This window comes from Schistocerca piceifrons, unplaced genomic scaffold (assembly GCF_021461385.2).
Source record: "Schistocerca piceifrons isolate TAMUIC-IGC-003096 unplaced genomic scaffold, iqSchPice1.1 HiC_scaffold_196, whole genome shotgun sequence".
NCBI lineage: Eukaryota > Metazoa > Arthropoda > Insecta > Orthoptera > Acrididae > Schistocerca > Schistocerca piceifrons.
Window position 1 is genome coordinate 7,501 of NW_025727856.1, and position 5,000 is coordinate 12,500.

At 53.0% G+C, this 5,000-nt stretch overlaps 1 non-coding gene across 1 annotated transcript in view; it reads left to right on the top strand.

Annotated features, from left to right (window-relative positions):
- Window positions 1-3,804: 3,804 nt before the first annotated feature.
- Window positions 3,805-5,000, top strand: part of LOC124741489 — a 1,909-nt gene continuing 713 nt past the window's right edge. Inside the window, exon 1 of the ribosomal RNA XR_007009981.1 lies at window positions 3,805-5,000. This exon is cut by the window's right edge and continues 713 nt beyond it. This is a non-coding gene — a ribosomal RNA (small subunit ribosomal RNA).

Consider the following 5,000-nt stretch of genomic DNA (forward strand, 5'->3'; position numbering starts at 1 on the left):
GAGCCGCGACCTGTACCACTTACGAGCGAGAGACGCGATCGCGTTGCTCACTGTACGGCGTCCGATACCGAGCCATCAGCATGTCGGTCCCCATGCGCGTTGCACTCGCACTCGCAGTCGCAAAAACGTGGGGCAAATATATTACGCGGAAGAGCTATAACAGACCGAGCCCCACTGCATGGGGGGAGTCTTTGTCACTAATGTACACAGATGGAACATTTTGGACTGGAACCAGATTACCCGTACACACGGCGCTGATTAGTAATCAATGCAGAGCCATCAAACTACAGCAAATATACACAACTGTCCGTATACATGCTGAAAGAGTCTGCCCACAATGGGAACCACACGTCAGCCAGACACTCTGATCACGCACCACTCTCTGCTTCTAACAGGCGCACATACAATATGTAAGCACCAGCATGGAACAACATCCAGTGCATCTTCTCCGCCACATTACACAATCCACACTATCACAACCAGACCAGGAGGTCCATGCGGAAAATACAATATCCCAGCCTTTCGACATCCACCATTGCGCAGACCAGGCACCAACACCCACACATGTCCTATACAACGGTGCACCCAACATCACAATAGTACCTCCTGTCACAGCGCACAAACAATGACATGAGTCAAAGACACAGGTCTCACACAAGCATAGAATTGGAGCGCCGCCTCTAATAAGCCAAAGGTGCATCCTGACGTGACAAATCTGATCATGTCACAAGCATTCACTTACTATAATCACTATCAACGAACCTGCCGCCCCCGCCCCCCCCCCCCTACACCTTTCCTTACAACAACGTGTAACCTAACCTAACCTAACCTAACCTATGTTGTACCTTAACCTAACCTATGTTGTACCTTAACCTAACCTATGTTGTACCTTAACCTAACCTATGTTGTACCTTAACCTAACCTATGTTGTACCTTAACCTAACCTATGTTGTACCTTAACCTAACCTATGTTGTACCTTAACCTAACCTATGTTGTACCTTAACCTAACCTATGTTGTACCTTAACCTAACCTATGTTGTACCTTAACCTAACCTATGTTGTACCTTAACCTAACCCATGTTGTACCTTAACCTAACCCATGTTGTACCTTAACCTAACCCATGTTGTACCTTAACCTAACCCATGTTGTACCTTAACCTAACCCATGTTGTACCTTAACCTAACCCATGTTGTACCTTAACCTAACCCATGTTGTACCTTAACCTAACCCATGTTGTACCTTAACCTAACCCATGTTGTACCTTAACCTAACCCATGTTGTACCTTAACCTAACCCATGTTGTGCCTTAACCTAACCCATGTTGTGCCTTAACCTAACCCATGTTGTGCCTTAACCTAACCCATGTTGTGCCTTAACCTAACCCATGTTGTGCCTTAACCTAACCCATGTTGTGCCTTAACCTAACCCACGTTGTGCCTTAACCTAACCCACGTTGTGCCTTAACCTAACCCACGTTGTGCCTTAACCTAACCCATGTTGTGCCTTAACCTAACCCATGTTGTGCCTTAACCTAACCCATGTTGTGCCTTAACCTAACCCATGTTGTGCCTTAACCTAACCCATGTTGTGCCTTAACCTAACCCATGTTGTGCCTTAACCTAACCCATGTTGTGCCTTAACCTAACCCACGTTGTGCCTTAACCTAACCCACGTTGTGCCTTAACCTAACCCACGTTGTGCCTTAACCTAACCCATGTTGTGCCTTAACCTAACCCACGTTGTGCCTTAACCTAACCCACGTTGTGCCTTAACCTAACCCACGTTGTGCCTTAACCTAACCCACGTTGTGCCTTAACCTAACCCACGTTGTGCCTTAACCTAACCCACGTTGTGCCTTAACCTAACCCACGTTGTGCCTTAACCTAACCCACGTTGTGCCTTAACCTAACCCACGTTGTGCCTTAACCTAACCCACGTTGTCCCCTAAAGTAACCCACGTTGTCCCCTAACGTAACCCACGTTGTCCCCTAACGTAACCCATGTTGTCGCCTAAACCTGCTCTGTAATTGTTATACGACTCGTTCAATTAGTGTAGTGTTGCCCACCCGCAACCCTCGCAATATAGTTCGCTACTCGCACTGCCCGCTCCCCTGTGTATCGCTTCATGTTAAACACCTTGCAAGTCTTGCTGACTTTCCACATGCTCCTGCTGTACACTGTAATGTGGATGGCAGCAGGACGTACATGCCGCCCCTCCCCACGTCCCCACCTTGCCCCCCTGCCTTCGCAAGCTGGTTGGTGAGAAGTTTGCATGTTCAATGCCCTTCGCATGCGACGTACTCAGGCTACGTTGTGGTGCGGCCTGTGTCAACCGTCCGCTAATGTCGTACGCGTAAACCACAATCTGTACTGCACATTCGTCCTTATGTACCGAATGATACATCGTGGCACATGTGTGACCGTACAACGACTGCGCCCAAAAACGGCGGACCATACAGTGCAAATATTGTGCACGCAGCTACGTGTCGTCTCCCTATGAGAGCTGGATTGCAGTGTGGTACGCCATAGAGACGTGTGGGAGGAACGGACGCCGTGGATGGCGATCAGCATGAGCTGTCTGTTGATGTATTCGGACCTAGTCGTCTCTCCTCACACACCGTGATGGCATGGTGCACCGCGTTCCATATCTGCGACATGCTACAGAGGCCGGTTGACAGTCGTTCGAGCAATGGACATCGCATACGTACGGGGGCCACCTTCCACGTATTGTCTAGGCGTGCACATTTTGTTGCGTGTATGTGGGCAGACGTAGTGTGGCGTGACACCTGACACAGGCATGCAATAATCGTTGAAGTTGCAAATGGCGATGGACGCCTGCGTTTTCTGGTGAAGTTACGCAAATGAACAAATGGTAACCTGTTGTGGTGCGGTTGTTCTCGCTAGGGGTGAATCGGTGATGGCGACGATAGGTTGAGGTACGAACCGGTTGTTCCAGCGATACCCACCATGCCGACGAAACTGAACGGCATCTGGGTGTGAAGCGATACGCGGCGGTGGCTGGGTGGGACCGTCCCCGGCCGGTGAGGGGGCGCCTCCCGGCGTGCTGGCCGCGCGGTGCGTGGGCGCACGCGCTACAGCCGGCTGGTGGGGGCGGCCAGTGGCAGGCGCGCCGGCCGACGGACGCGGCAGGCGTCGCAGCTGCGCGCCGGCGCACCCTGCGCGCGGCGCCGTGCGGCCAAAGTAGGTCCTCGCGGGCCCGGTGCGAAGCGCGGTGGACATCTTCAGTGTGCTGGTCCGATTGAGGACTGTGTGCGTTGAGGATGCGCCGCCGCCCGGCGCTCGGCGCCGCGACGCCGTCTGCTGCTCGGTCGCCCCAGCGGTTCTCGCTGGTGGTTTGTATCGCAGCTGTGCGGATGTGTTGGCGCGTGCGCTGTGCTGGGAGAGTTCGCTTCGGCACCCAAGTGGGGCTTTTGTCCTTCTGTGGCGCTGGCGTTGGAGCTGCCGGTCACCGTAGGTGGCGCGTGTTGTCTCCCGCCGGCAATGCCACGACAGCACGCTCCCGGGCCTCTGTCGGCAGCGGCAAGCTCAGTTGGGAGCACGGGTGGTCGCACCGAAAGCGTCTACTCGCCTAACTCCGGGCGATTGCGCCTCTCTCGAACCCGACCAAGTACTTGGGACGGCGCTGCGCGCCGCCGGGACCTGAGAGGGTTTCGAGGTGTATTGTGCAGGGGAGCTCAGCCTCCTCCTGTTTGCAGAATGATTGAGCGGACGCTTGCGTGTTCGCGCGGGCCCCCGGGACACACTCCCGGGCGGCCGGCTGCTCAGCTCTAGTTGACGCAGCTCCCTGGTTGATCCTGCCAGTAGTCATATGCTTGTCTCAAAGATTAAGCCATGCATGTCTCAGTACAAGCCGCATTAAGGTGAAACCGCGAATGGCTCATTAAATCAGTTATGGTTCCTTAGATCGTACCCACGTTACTTGGATAACTGTGGTAATTCTAGAGCTAATACATGCAAACAGAGTCCCGACCAGAGATGGAAGGGACGCTTTTATTAGATCAAAACCAATCGGTCGGCTCGTCCGGTCCGTTTGCCTTGGTGACTCTGAATAACTTTGGGCTGATCGCACGGTCCTCGTACCGGCGACGCATCTTTCAAATGTCTGCCTTATCAACTGTCGATGGTAGGTTCTGCGCCTACCATGGTTGTAACGGGTAACGGGGAATCAGGGTTCGATTCCGGAGAGGGAGCCTGAGAAACGGCTACCACATCCAAGGAAGGCAGCAGGCGCGCAAATTACCCACTCCCGGCACGGGGAGGTAGTGACGAAAAATAACGATACGGGACTCATCCGAGGCCCCGTAATCGGAATGAGTACACTTTAAATCCTTTAACGAGTATCTATTGGAGGGCAAGTCTGGTGCCAGCAGCCGCGGTAATTCCAGCTCCAATAGCGTATATTAAAGTTGTTGCGGTTAAAAAGCTCGTAGTTGGATTTGTGTCCCACGCTGTTGGTTCACCGCCCGTCGGTGTTTAACTGGCATGTATCGTGGGACGTCCTGCCGGTGGGGCGAGCCGAAGGCGTGCGACCGCCTCGTGCGTGCTCGTGCGTCCCGAGGCGGACCCCGTTGAAATCCTACCAGGGTGCTCTTTATTGAGTGTCTCGGTGGGCCGGCACGTTTACTTTGAACAAATTAGAGTGCTTAAAGCAGGCAAGCCCGCCTGAATACTGTGTGCATGGAATAATGGAATAGGACCTCGGTTCTATTTTGTTGGTTTTCGGAACCCGAGGTAATGATTAATAGGGACAGGCGGGGGCATTCGTATTGCGACGTTAGAGGTGAAATTCTTGGATCGTCGCAAGACGAACAGAAGCGAAAGCATTTGCCAAGTATGTTTTCATTAATCAAGAACGAAAGTTAGAGGTTCGAAGGCGATCAGATACCGCCCTAGTTCTAACCATAAACGATGCCAGCCAGCGATCCGCCGCAGTTCCTCCGATGACTCGGCGGGCAGCCTCCGGGAAACCAAAGCTTT